The sequence below is a fragment of the Cynocephalus volans genome, chromosome 3 (assembly GCF_027409185.1).
Source record: "Cynocephalus volans isolate mCynVol1 chromosome 3, mCynVol1.pri, whole genome shotgun sequence".
In the NCBI taxonomy this organism is placed as follows: Eukaryota; Metazoa; Chordata; class Mammalia; order Dermoptera; family Cynocephalidae; genus Cynocephalus; species Cynocephalus volans.
In genome coordinates, this window is record NC_084462.1 from 65,914,577 (window position 1) to 65,929,001 (window position 14,425).

The 14,425-nt window shown below is 37.8% G+C and overlaps 1 protein-coding gene across 3 annotated transcripts in view; it reads left to right on the forward strand.

Moving 5' to 3' along the window:
• The first annotated feature begins 2,587 nt into the window (after positions 1-2,587).
• The window catches only part of EDC3 (enhancer of mRNA decapping 3), a 56,013-nt gene continuing 44,175 nt past the window's right edge, over positions 2,588-14,425 (forward strand). For 2 of the 3 annotated variants that reach the window (XM_063089612.1, XM_063089614.1), the window contains exon 1: positions 2,588-2,707. The gene's annotated coding sequence lies outside the window, so the exon portion shown is untranslated. Of the gene's footprint in view, positions 2,708-6,523; positions 6,725-14,425 lie in introns of all 3 variants that reach the window. The other variant, XM_063089613.1, reaches the window with a different exon arrangement.

The following is a 14,425-nucleotide window of genomic DNA, read 5'->3' on the forward strand; positions in this document are numbered from 1 at the left end:
GATCTAGTTTTCTCCAGTGTTGGTGCTGAAAATAGGTCTAAGTGGCAACAGTAACTTTCCTCCTGGGGAGAGCCCAGAGGAGGGGACCTGAGACCTCAGGGAGTGGCTGGAAACTCAAGAGGTATGTCCTAAAACCCCAGCCCAGGGAAATTGAGCACCTCCTGTATCACTAGGGAAAGAAGAATGGAGACACAGTTTAGAGAAAAGAGTGTTCCCCTTCCCAATTCTGAATGTGTTTGCTGAACCTGTAGGCCAAATGAGAAACTCAGTAATGCTTCAAAGCATTAAAAGACTCACTCAAAAGACTGGGTGATTGAACCTTACATGAGGTCAAAGTTCAAAAAGCAATACAGCATAATTCACTAAGCAAGAGTGATTTTTTAGGGTTGACAAGGCAGACAGTGGAATTAAGGCAGCTATTGATCTCTTTTCCAAGGTTTAATAGCTGACCAGTTGGGACTTCAGATTTGACTTTAGCGTCCCAGTTTGAGCTTTGGCGACAGTCTCTGTAGAAGTTATTACAACAATTTTTAGCACCTACTATGTGGCAGGCGCTATGCAAGATGATGGGGATGTGAATGACCTCGGGCTGCAGCAGTACTTGCAGCAGAGATGCATAGGATGGTTCTCGTGTCAGTTTATAAAACCATTTGGTTCCTTAGCTGCTAAAGAAGCTGGGGGGAAAAAAAGGTATAGCTAGGATTCAACCTTGAGTCTGATACACTGATGGCACCCAAACCTGGGGTGTGCACAGAATTCACTGGAAGTAACAACTACAAGAAATAGTGACCTCTGATTTCTACTCTGGCATGTAGAGTCTCCACTCAGTCCTAATGACAAGTAGATGAATTAAAAACTTATATCCACACAAAAATCTGTGCATGGATGTTTACAGCAGCTTTATTCATAACTACCAAAATTTGGAAGCAACCAAGATGTCTTTCAGTAGGCGAATGAATAAATAAACCGTGGTACATTCAAACAATGGATTGTTATTACACGCTAAAAAGAAGTCAACTGTTGAGACTTGAGAAGATGTCCAGGAACTGTAAATACATATTACTAAGTGAAAGAACCCAACCTGAAAAGCCTACATACTGTATAATTCCAACTATATGACATTCTGGAAAAGACAAAACTATGGGATAGTAAAAGGTTCAATAGTTGCCAAGGGTTAAAGGGGAGGGAGGGATGAATAAGCACAAAGGATTTTTAAAGCAGTGAAACTATTCCGTATGCTACTACAGTGGTGGATACATGTAATTTCAAAACTCATAAAATGTACACCACCAAGAGTGAACCCTAATGTAAACCATTGACTCTGGGTTATAATGATGTGTCAATGTAGGCTCATCAATAGTTTTATTTATTTACTTACTTTATATTTTTGGTGGCTGGCTGGTAAGTTTTTTTGTTTTATTTGGCAGCTGGTGGTTACTGGATCTGAACCCTTGCCCTTGGTGTTACAACACTGTGCTCTAACCAACTGAACTTAATAGCCAGCCCCAGTTCATCAACTGTTAACAAATATACCACTGTAACAAAGGATATCCACAGCGGGAGAGGTTATGTATATAAGTGTGTGTATAGAGAATATATGGGAACTCTGTACTTTCTGCTAAATTTTGCCCTGAATTGAAAACTGCTCTAAAAAAATAGTTTTTAATAATAATTTTAAAATGACAGGGCATGTCCAGACCTAGGGAATCTCTGGTGATGGGGCTGGGTGGGTGGGAGGAGGAAAACCGGCATAGTCCCCCAGAAAGTGAAATTATAAGGTTCTTCAACTGATTTTGTAGAGCCAGGTTTGGAATTACTGCCCTACTCTATGCTGCCCGCCCAAACAGTGGTTCCCAAACCAGGTGTCAGGCTTCAAGTATGGCCTTGCACATTTTAAATTCTAAAATTCCTCATTATAGTCATGGACCTAAACGCTTGCTTTAAAAAACTAATACAACCAAGATTCTTAAAATGTCAAGGGAAGGAGAGTGTCCCATTCCTTTGTACCGTATACTGGGGAGAGGACAGCAGTCGAGCACAGACAGGCTGATTCTAACTCCAAAATGGGCTGAAGCTGATAAAACTCTGAAGATCAAGCACGGAACAAATTTCTTGTTTCCTTTAATCCGTAGGCGAATTGGCCTACTTATTGAATCCCACAGCTGTGATTTAGCAAGGATGGGGTCCCAAGTCACCAGGTCCCCAGAAAGTACTCCGCCCTAGCTTGGCGAAGGACTTTCGCGGGGCCTGGTGACTTGGAACTTGGGGGACAGGAGGGGAAGAGGGAGCTTTCCGTCGAGGCTGAAAGAGAGGGAGGGATTCCTCCAGGCACCGGGGCCAGGGAGTGGGGAAGCAGGACCCCAATGCCCGCCAAGACTCCATCGGATATAAGTAGACGGGGCGCACAAAGCGGCAGCTGTAGCGCCTTTCTGGAAGGTAGCAGATCGGCCACCGTCGCGTTCTCTCTCTTTCTCAAATTGCCCTGGCGTCCCGCCCCTAAATTGTCTGCCCTTTGGTTTCCAAGGTGTCGCGCCGGAAGTGACCTCACGACGGTGGCGTGGAGACGCGGGGGCGCTTCCGGCGGCGGCGGCGGCGGCCGCGGTGGCTGTGGGGGCGGGTGCTGAGAATCCCGCTCCGTGGGTCTACTAGTGTTACCGGGTCGGCTTGGTGTGGTGCGTGGAGGAGGCCCAGGCCAGACGGCGCGGAGGTGGGAGCGAGGGGAGGCAGCTGGTTTGTGGGTGCTCGTGGGAGGGGCTTCCAGGGTTGCCAGTTGGGTTTGCTCTTAGGCTACAGGGTTGCAGGCCTTGTAGACCTTTACAGAGGCGGACACGACCTGGGGGGCCGCATCGGGTGCGCAGGGGGCCAGCTTTAGCGGTGGCTCCAGGAGTTTGGTTTGAGGTGGGAGGCCGAGGATAGCGAGATTTTAAATCGTCTGGGGATTGTGGGAGGCATTAGCGGCCTGAGCCTCTTAGTCCAGCCTTGTTGGTGGCTACTGCAGCTCGCTCGCTCACTCATTGCTCCATGCCTCAGTTTCCTTTGAGGGAGGGTGGCAGAATCGAGCGCGAGTGTCATATCCATAACTGATAGCTTGAGGACAGAGATGAACTGGGGTGTGGGAGGAGAGGGTGTCTGAGAAATTGATACCTGTCAGGGAACAGGTTCTTCTGAATTCAGGAACTTTCGCTTGATTAATTCATTTCTGCTCTTGTCTGCCATTCTTATTATCAGTACCCTTGGTGTGATATTCGTTGTATCCATAATTGAGTTATTGAGTGGTTAAAGTGTTTTGGTGTGTGGGAGGCATAGTCCTTGGGTTGGTTGGTTAATCTGCCAATTGCAGAGCCTAGGAGTCTTATCAGTTCTCTCTTGTACTTCCAGATGAGGAATTCGCGACTCAGAATGGTATTTTTTTCTCTTTCCTAGCCACAGACTAAACTACAGTCCGCTGTCACCAAAACATAAATGACTGTCTCTGAGCAGTTTAGTATTTCAACTGGAAACTTCAGATGTATCTTTTTTGTTTTTTTTGAATGGCAGATTACATTTACCAGCACAAAATTCCTATTTGTTGGTTTCTCAGTATGAAGTGAAATGGTTGCAAAGAACATGACTTGATTACCAAGAATTTTTTGGTGGAGCCTCCTTGTGGGGGTAGGTCTGTGGGGTTAGAAAAGTTTCTCAAACTTTTTTGACCGTGTGACCTAAAAGTAGAAACATTTCATATCATGACTTAGCCTGCGGCGCGCGCGCACACACACACACGCACGTGCGGAAAGTTTACTTACCCTTCCTGTAGATGATTTTCTCTGACATTTTCCATTTCGTTAAAAGAAAAAAAAAAGTTGGTTGCAGCTCACTAAATTAACTTTCACGGCTAATGGGTCATGACCTACAGTCTAATGTTGGAAAATATTAGATTAGAAAATATTTAAAATTCTTCCCATTTCTGAGATTCTGTAGTCAATACAAAATGGAAGATGTGTCATTTTTCTTTTCTTAGCCAGAGGAGAAGGATTACTAGAGTTTTTCTAAATTCAGCAAAAACAACAGGACAGGACATCCAAATTGGTATCTTAAAGGAGTATAGTAACCATGATACTGTGACAGAATTTTAGCAAGGCATTTGTTAAGTTTTTTATGATAACTTAGTGAGATGGGGGAATTTGCCAGACTGTGGTAGAATTAGATGGAGTCATAACTTTGAGCAGCTGTGTCTGGAGAGGTTTGCTTTGAGGACACTACTTACAGCTGAGATTCTGGCGATCTGAACTGGCACTCCATAACTTTCTGTATACGCAATATGTATTTGAAACCTTATCTTGAAGGTAAGCTTATCAAATTTGTTGCCTTTATGAAGAGAGAAAGTGTCATCTGATTGAGTGGCAGAATGCTAAAAGATCTCAAGACTTGCCCATTGCTGTTTAATGAAATGGAAGGGGCATATATAAATGTGAAGAATTTCACTTGGGTCCAAAAAAAATCAACTATACCAGTTATGAGGGTGGAGTTGTGACCTAGCAGGGGTTCCTGTAATAAAAAGATAATGCAGTCTCAATCACCATCTGAATCGGTGGTATGGTTAGGCTGTGAGAAGAACTGATGTGACACGAGTTCGTACATTGTATTAGGGAAACAATTAGTAAAATCTAGGTATAGGCTGCGTCATTCATCTTAAAACATTTTTGCTTAAGAGTGTCTAAAAGACTAGGAAATTGATGTAGGATAGTACTTCAAAAAGTTCATGGAAAGGGCCGGCCCATGGCTCACTTGGGAGAGTGTGGTGCTGATAACACCAAGGCCGCGGGTTCAGATCCCTACATAGGGATGGCTGGATAGTTCACTGGGTGAGCGTGGTACTGACATCACCAAGTCAAGTGTTAAGATCCCCTTACCAGTCATCCTCTTTAAAAAAAAAAAAAAAAGTTCATGGAAAGATTTGTATTATTTTTTAATTCTATTTTTCCATGAACTGTTTAAAGTACCCTCATAGATCTTATATTCTTTTAAGTTAACATCTGAGACTTTTCATCATAAATTTAAATGATTTAAATGTTTAGTTTTAAATAGGATGTAGTCTCTGACATGTAAATATTGACCTTTTAAAAATAAAGATAAAATTGTCTAGTTAAAGTAGCAATTTGTTTTAAAAACATACAAATAACTTTTTATTAAAAAAAATAAGATGTATATAGCATAGTATATTACATGATTTTTGATTTTTAAGCCAATCTTACATTACTGAAATGGACCCCACTTAGTCATGGTGTATAATACTTTTTATATATTGCTGAATTTAATTTGTTAATGTTTTATTAAGAATTTTTGTGTCTATATTCATGATGGATATTGGCCTGAGGTTTCCTTTTCTTATGATGTTTTTGGCCTTAGTATCAGAGTAATACTACCCTCAAAAAATTAGTTGGGAAGATTTCCTTTCTCCTCTCTTTTCTGAAAGAGTTTGTATAGGATTGGTATTATTTCTTTCTCATATGTTTTATGTGTTTATCAGTGCAGTCCTCTGAGCCTGGGCTTTTCCTTGCGGGAAGATCTTTAATTACTAATTCATTTTCTTACTTGATATAGTTCTATTGAGATTTTCTATTGCTTTTTAAGTTAGTTTTGCTAATTTTTATTATTCTGAGAATTTGTCCATTTCTTTTTCTTTTTCTTTTTGAACTTGTATCCATTTCACTTTTCCCACAGAATTTTATCCTAAGGCAGAGGTCAGCAGACTTTTTTCTGTAAAGGCCAGATGGTAGATTTTGTGAGCCATGTGGTTTCTGTCATTACTGCTCAACTCTCTTATTACGGTGCGAAAACATCCATAGACAGTATGCAAGCAACTAAGCGTAGTTGAGTTCCAATAAAACTTTCTTGGCAGCAAGCCAGATTTGACTCACAGATTGTAGATTTCCAACCCCTGTCCTAAAATAAATTTTATGGTTACATTTTTTATTGATTATCCAATTATCCATGTAGATCAGATTTATGAAAGAGTAGTATGGAAGTTAATTTCCCTGCTTGCTTATCTTTATTTACTCCTAGCAATATGTGTGTGCCAGTTTGAAGACCAGGACTTCAATTTCAAGATGTGGTAGAGGGAATTCATGCATTTTTGTAGTTTTGTTTGGGTGAGCAGGGAGGTGGCCCTCACAGTTTGATGTTCCAGGGCCATTAAGTCCCCTCTGTGACCAATATTCTTTCTGCTGAAAGGAGACATTTGAACTAAAATTTGTTATATGATGGACACTATATGGCTTATCTCATTTAATCTTAACGATAGTTCTGTGAGATTGTGGTATAATTGGTATAATTCCCATTTTATGATGAGACAATTGAGACTCATATGAGGTAATTTGACCAGGTGATAGTGTTGGTAAGTAAGAAAGTCCAGAAGTGAACCAGGGCTTGTGATATCTTATTTCAGAATTCTATTCTCATTCCCCCATGCTGCCTTTTATGAAAGGTATGGGTATAGTACTAGGACTGTGCTAAATTTTTTTTTTCTTTTTTCTTTTTAAAGGTCTTCTGCCATTCCCAAGATTTTGATTCTACAAACACCCTTCCTGATGTGTGGGAAAATACCTAGTTTTTCAGAAATTCATAAGTAACCACTCGCTCATCCAAAGCTGTTAATTATAATTGTCTTTAGCAGGCCAAGGGGTTGCTCCTTGAATTTGAATGCTCTGAGCTTTGTCTGATGTGGGAGATGAGATGGAAGTAGGTAGGTCTGTAATTGGCAAGTGGTTTATTTGTAATTTATGGATCATTTTGGCAACTGCTTCAGTTGCATAGTGGATGAAAGACCTTTTAGGGCTATGTGACTTCCTTATCTAAGGGCTTCTTACGAGATAAATGATACAGCAACATCACATACTTAGTCTGGTGTTTGGTAGTCAGGAACTCCTGATAGTTCACCATTTGACCAAAATAATTTTATAGTTAAAAGTAATGTGGAAAAACCTGATGATCTGACATCTGTGTTCCCTTCCTAGCTACTCAAACAGATTGTTAGGATAGATGTTAGTAGCAAATTGCCAAAATAAGTGTTGGCTAGCTTGTTGCACCAACATTGCATTTTTCTGAAACATCTTGTTAACATTGTTGAGTACTACACAAAACAATTAGTTCTTTTTAGAGGTGGAATTATTTGAAGGATCACTGTCATGAATAGCCTTTCCAGTACATCAAATCCTGTCACCAAACTTGTACAAAAGCTAGTAGAGGAATAGATATGAGATGAAGGATGTCCCACCTAGTATAAGAACAAAGTGATGAATAAATTAAAGTGTCTTTTCCAGGAAGTGCTAAAGAAATGGAAACAGGAGGAAGACAACTAAGAGCAAATGAACTTTGGTAGCAAGTTATTGAGTGGATAATAGGTCACAAAGTTTCTGAGTTCAGAAGTCATTACAATACTTTAGAAATGATGGAATAATTTATTTGAATAAAAACCGTATCTATGAAGCAAGAGTACGTAAGGAGTATATTTAAGAAAACATCAAAACCACTGCACCCTACCAGTAAAGTTAAAGAGACTGACAATACCAGGTGTTGGCAAAGATGTGCAGCAACTGAAACTCACATGTGGCAGGTTATGTAAATGCAGTGGGAGTGTAAAATGGTACAACCACTTTGAAAAACTGGCAGTTTCTAATAAAGCCAAATATATCTACTCTGTGACTTCCCGTGTAATATGCCCAGCTGAAATGAGTACATTTGTCCACCACAAATTTATATTCTTATATAAGAAAGTTAATTATTTATAAGTAGAATGCATAAATACATTGAGGCATACTAATATAATAGAATATAGCACAGCCGTGAGAAAAAATGAACTCTTAGTACATGCAACAACATCTTGCAAATACACTATTGAGCGAAAGAAGCCAAACACTTTAAAAAAGAACCTTTATGATTCCATTTATATGAAGTTCAAAAACAGGCTAAACTAATCTTTCATCATAGATGTCAGAATAATGGCTACCTTTAGGGGGACACAATAGAGCCTTTTGGGATGTTGAAAATATTCTGTATCTTGATTTAAGTGGTGGTTACATGGGTGAATTCATATGCAGAAATTCATGGAACTGTACACCTAAAATATGTAGACTTACTCTATATGTTATACCTTGATGGAAAAGTAGAAAATAAAAGGCATCAAAGGTTGGTCCCTTTGTAGCTCCTATATCTCCTGCTTCAGCTATAGCTCTTTTGACATAGAGGTTTTATCCCTGGAATTAATGAAGCCCCCTTCCTTAGTGTATTCATCTGATGAGGAACCCAGTTGGTTGCACTCTACTTGTTTTAGATTTACTGATTTCAGTAAATGAAAGGTTTTCTTTATAGAATAAACCTATTTGATGAGTTTTGAATAGTGCATTAATGTATTTTAGAGAGGGATAAAAGGAAAGAGCAGTTTTTACACATTTGATGATTACTTTTTCTTAAAAGTTTTTGTTAATATAGAACAAAATAGAAAAATACATACTTGCCAACTAGCATTCACATTTTCAAGGTGTTAAATTCTGTTCAATTATTATCAACATAATATTAAAGATATGAGTATATGTTGAATGGAGAAGTAAAAGCTTTTTCATATCTGGTTAATTTCTGATGTCTTATTCTTGTTATTACAGCTCTTTATCTTGCATCTGTTTAAAATAAGTAATAGCAGGATTATGATGGAGTATAAATTATAGGAAAGGAAATTAATGCATTTGTGACATTAGGTAAGCAAAGGGTGATCAGGAAGGGGATTAAAAGCCTAAAGTATGTGTTTTTTGTGCCTTTTTACTATTATTATAGAAATTGTGTTGGAAATTTACATTACCTCTCAAATTCTTATAGATATGTGGATCATTGTTACATCTCGGTGATAGGTATGTGAAGGTTCATTATGCTATTCTCTCTACATTTGTGTGTTTGAAATTTTCTGTAGTAAAATGTAAAAAAAAACAGCTTATGAGGGAACCTGCTAATACATTGTTTCTTTTGTTTTCTGTTCTGTCCACATAGTTTTGTTATACTTGCTTAGTTAGATTGCTAGAGAACTGCCTAGAGTTTGATTAATCCCTAGAGTTGGGCTTTTTCATTCTTTGTATTTCTGATGGGATATACTCTTTTTACCATGAGAGTATCTTTTTGTTGTTGCTCCTTTATATGCTTTCTTGCCCTTCTTCATCCTTCTAGACTACATTTTATTTAGGTGTATAGCTGAAATTAACATTTGAAAACAAGGGCCGACCAGTTAGCTCACTTGGGAGAGTGTGGTGCTGACAGCAAGTTAAGGGTTAAGATCCCCTTACAGGTCATCTTAAAAAAAAAAAAAAAAAGAAAGAAAACAGCTTGAAATGCTATTTTCTTTCTCTCTCTTTCTCTCTTTTTTTAAATGAAAAACACTAACCAGTGTTTCACTTTGTGCTTATTAACATGTATGTTATATATTCATCTGCTAGCTATTTTCCAACTTCCTTCTGTGAGTAGGCAAGTGTTAGAGTTCATGTCATATATATAAGATAAAGTATGTTTTAAAGGTACTGTATTTTTAGAATCATTTCTAGATTTTGAGTGATTAACTTCTGTAACATTTATTATGTCTAAATTCATTCATTGATTGGAAAAATATTTATTTATTGAATTCGTCTAGCATTCTAGGCACCCTTATTGGCTGAACAAGACAAACAAGGTCCTTTGCCCTAGTCTAGTGGTGTGACACACACAATATGAACAAACAAATAAGGTAATTCATTTTGAAATCATGACAGAAGTTGAGGTGTTAGAGAGTGATGATGAGTGGCCACATTAGATTGGTAGCCGGGGAAGTCCTCTGAGGTAGTAACATTTTAGCAGATACTGGAAAGATAAGGTAAAACTATCCATTCATAGAGCTGGGGAAAGAGTGTTCTGGGAATACCTGGTGCATAGTTCTGTAAGAACAAGCTTGATGTGTTTGAGGAACAGTGAGAAGGCCATTGTGTAGAGAATAATGGGAGGGGACTGTCTTGATTTTTAACCTTTATAGTAAATCTTGAAATATGATAGTGTAAAACATTTTGGTTTTTGTTTTTCACAATTGTTTTGGCTATTCTAAATACTTTGCATTTCCATATACACTTTAGAATCATTTTTCAATTTCTCTAAAAAGGCCAGTTGGGATTTTGGTTGATACTTGTATTCAATCCATAGAGCAATATGAGAGAATTGACAAAATTAAGTTCTTCAATCTGTAAATGTGATACATTTCTCCATTTATTTAGATCTTTACTTTTCGCAGCAGTCTTTTATGGCTTTCTTTATAGAATTGCTGCAAAATTTTCATTAGATTTATTCCTGAGTATTTTATGTTTTTTTAATACTACTACATGGTATTTTAAAATTTCATTTTTTAGTGTGTTGCTATTATATAGAATATAGTTGGTGTTTCTCCACCAAGCATGTGTCCTGTGACTTTGCTAAATTCCTTTTACTAGTTCTAGTAGGATTTTTGTGTGTGTGCATTTTTTAGGACTTTCTACGTATACAGTCAATCATGTTGCAAATAAAGACAGTTTTACTTCTTCCTTTCCAATATTTATGCTTTTTATTTCTTTTTCTTGTTTTATTGCACTTAATAGGACCTATATATATATATATATATATGTATATGTATATAATGTTGAATAGAAGTACAAGTGGTGAGAGTGGACATCCTTGCCTCATCCTCAGTCTTAGGGGGAAAGCATTCATTATTTTACCACTAAGTATGATTTATTTTGTTAAGGTGATGGAAGACATTAATTTTTTTAATTGCACTTTTTATTTTGAGACATGCTGTTGTAAGAAATAATACAGAGAGATAGCGTATGCTCTACTCAGTTTCCCCCATTGGTAACATCTTGCAAAACTATAGTACAATATCTCTACCAGGATATTGACGTCAGTATAGTCAAGGTGCAGAGCATTTCCGTTACCACAGGGATCCCTCATGTGCACTTTTAAAGTGATAACTACTTCCTTTTCACTCCCACTCCTTCCTTATCCCCTGGAACCACTAAATGTGTACTCCATTTCTATAGCTTTGTTATTTTAACAATATTACACAGATAGAATCATACAGAATGTAACCTTTTGGAGTTGGCTTTTTTCACTTCTTTTCCCATGGTATGTATGTACCACAGTACCATTGAAGGTCATCTGGATTGTTTCCAGTTTGCAGCTATTATGAGTAAACTGATATAAACATTTGTGTATAGGTTTTTTGTGTGTGTGAATTTAAGCTTTTCTCTGGGATAAGTGACCAAGAGTGCAGTTATTCGGTCATATAGTAGTTGCATGCTTAAATTTTTTTTTTTATAAACTGCTAAATTGTTTTCCAGAGTAGCTGCTCCAAGTAATATTCCCACTAGCAATGTTATGAGTGATCCAGTTTTTCTACAGCCTTGCTAGCATGCTATATTGTTGCTATTTTTTATTTTAGCTGTTTTTAAAGTTATGTAGTGATATCTCATTGTGGTTTTAATTTGTATTTCTCTAATAGTTAATGATGTTGAACAACTTTTTATGTGTTTATTTGCCATCTGTATAATACTTTTTGGTAAAATGTCTTTTCATGACTTTTGCCTGATTTTTGATGGATTGGTTTGTTTTTTACTGTTAAGTTTTGAGAGTTCTTTATATATTCTAGATAATAGTCATTTGTCTTTGTCAGATATGTGGTTTGCAAATATTTTCTCCCAGTCGGTAGCCTGTCTTTTTTATCCTTTTAACAAGTCTTTTGCAGAATAAAAGTTTTTAATTTTCGAGCAGTTCAGTTGATCAGTTTTTTTCTTATGGATCATGCTTTTTCTCATTTGTTCTGTTAAAGTAAAATGATTTAAAAATTGATTGATTTTAAAAATATCAAACCAACCTTGCATTCCAGAATAAATACCTAAATAATCATGGTATATTATATTTCTAAAATTTATCGGTGGATTTGATTTGTTAATATTTTGTTGAGGGTTTTTGGTCTATATTTGTACAGGACATTGATCTTTATTTTTTCCTTTTCTCTTATAATGCTTTTTTGGGGAGGCTTTCTGGGTTAAAAACAAAGAACTCAGTTTCTCTCACTATACTCTTACAACATGCTTCTGACACTAGATGTGTGGAGATTACTCCCCACCAGCACGCAATCAGTCAGTTCTGGAGTGGACTCCAGCCGGGTGTCCTCCAATTCAGTTCTGACACTCTCTGCCTGGAGATAGCACCAGATCCCCCAGGTTGAGGACTCAGTACCACGAGACTGCCCCTAACTAAAGATGCCAGTTGCAAGTCCCATGTTGTTTTACCTGTGCTGCTGACTGACTAGCTATAAATCAGGGTTTCCATGACCCCCTCCTTGTGTTCAATTAATTTGCTAGAGTGGCTCACAGAACTCAGGGAAACACTTAGTTTACCTTATTATAAAGGATATTACAAAGGATACAGGTGAAGAGATGTATAGGGGAAGGGGCGTGGAGCTTCCATGCTCTTACCAGGTGCACCACTCTCCAGTTACCTCCTACACATATTCTGCTATCCAGAAGCTCCCTGAACCCTATCTTTTTGGATTTTTATGGAAGTTTCATTGTGTAGGCATGATTGAAGCACAGACAACCATGTAGAAATGTGATTGGACAAAAAGGGTACGATCTGATACTAATAGACCTAGTGGGGAAACCCAGCAAGGCCTGTTTGTTCAGATTCTTCTTGGCCTCTGTGCAGCGTTTATTGCTCTGGGTACAATGCAGGACCCCTTCTGATTTTTTTTATGATCAGCTCCATGAGAGAAAGGCGGGAGAAGGTTAGAATCCTGGCTTGGGGAGAAAAAGGAGGGCAGGAGAAGGTCAGAGAGTAGTCACTTAGGAAATATCAAGGGCTATGGGAGTTATAAACCAGGAACTGTGGATGAAGACCAATGTATATATATCATAATATCACATTAAGATTATGCTGGCCTTGTTGAACACTTTGGGAAATGTTTCATTCTGTTGTATTTTCTAAAAGTTCATATGATTTTGACATTACTTCTTCCTTAAATGTTTGGTGAAATTACCAGTAAAGCCATCTTGGCTTGGAGTTTTTTGTTTTGGTTTGGTTTTGTTGGGAGGGTTTTAAGTTACATATTCAGTATGTTTTTTCTTTCAAATAGGCTTTATTTTTTAGAGTAGTTTTAGGTTTGGGGCAAAATTTGGCAGAATGTAGAGAGTTACCATGTATTCCCACCTCCCTCAAGCCACTTCCTCTCTCAATATTTCACACCAGAGTGGTACATTTGTTACAACTGATGAACTTATGTTGATGCAGCATTATCATCCAGAGTCAGTAGTTTATATTAGGGTTCACTCTTGGTGTTGTACATTCTTCTATGGGTTTTGAAATGACAGGTATCCACCATTGTAGAAAATCATGCAGAATAGTTTCACTGCCCTAAAAATTCTCTGTGCTCCACCTATTCATCCCTCCTCTCCTAATCCCTGGCAACCATTGATCCTTTTACTATCTCCATAGTTTGCCTTTTCCAAAATGTCATATAGTTGTCATATTTTCAGATTGGTTTTTTTCACTTAGTAATATTTAAGGTTCCTCATGTCTTTATCTCTTTCTCTCTTTCTCTCTTTGGCAGCTGGCTGGTACGGGGATCTGCACCCGTTACCTTGGTATTACCAGCACCATGCTCTCCCAAGTGAGCTAACTGGCCAGCCCCCTCATGTCTTTTCATGTCTTGATAGCTCTTTTCTTTTTAGCACCGAATAACACTCCATTGTTTGTATATATCACAGTTTACTTATTCACCTACTGAAGGACATCTTGGTTGCTTCCAAGTTTTGGCAGTTATGAATAAAGCTGCTATAAACATCCATGTGCAGGTTTTTGTGTTGATATAAGTTTTCAATTCATTTAGGTGAGTACCAAGCAGTGCAGTTGCTGGATCATATGGTATATTTAGTTTTGTAAGAAACTGCCAAAATGTCTTTTAGAGTGGCTGTATCATTTTGCATTTCTACCAGCAGTAAATGCAGGTTTCTGTTGCTCCACATCCTCATCAGCTTTTGGTGTTGGTAAGAGTTTTGGATCTTGGCCATTGTAACAGGTGCGTAGTGGCATCTCATTGTTGTGTTAATTTGCATTTCCCTAATAACATGTGATATGGAGCATCTTTTCATATGGCCACTTGTTATGTGTATATCTTCTTTGGTGAGCTGTCTGTTCAAGTCTTATGCCCATTTTTTAATTGGGTTGTTTTCATATTGTTGAGTTTAAAGAGTTCTTTGTATATTTTGGATAACAGTCCTTTATCAGATATGTCTCTTGTAAATATTTTCTCCCAATCTGTGGTTTGTCTCATTCTCTTGACAAATTCAGTTTTGAAAATAGACATAGAACATCCAGATTTTCCATTTCTTGTTTCAGTTTTGATAAC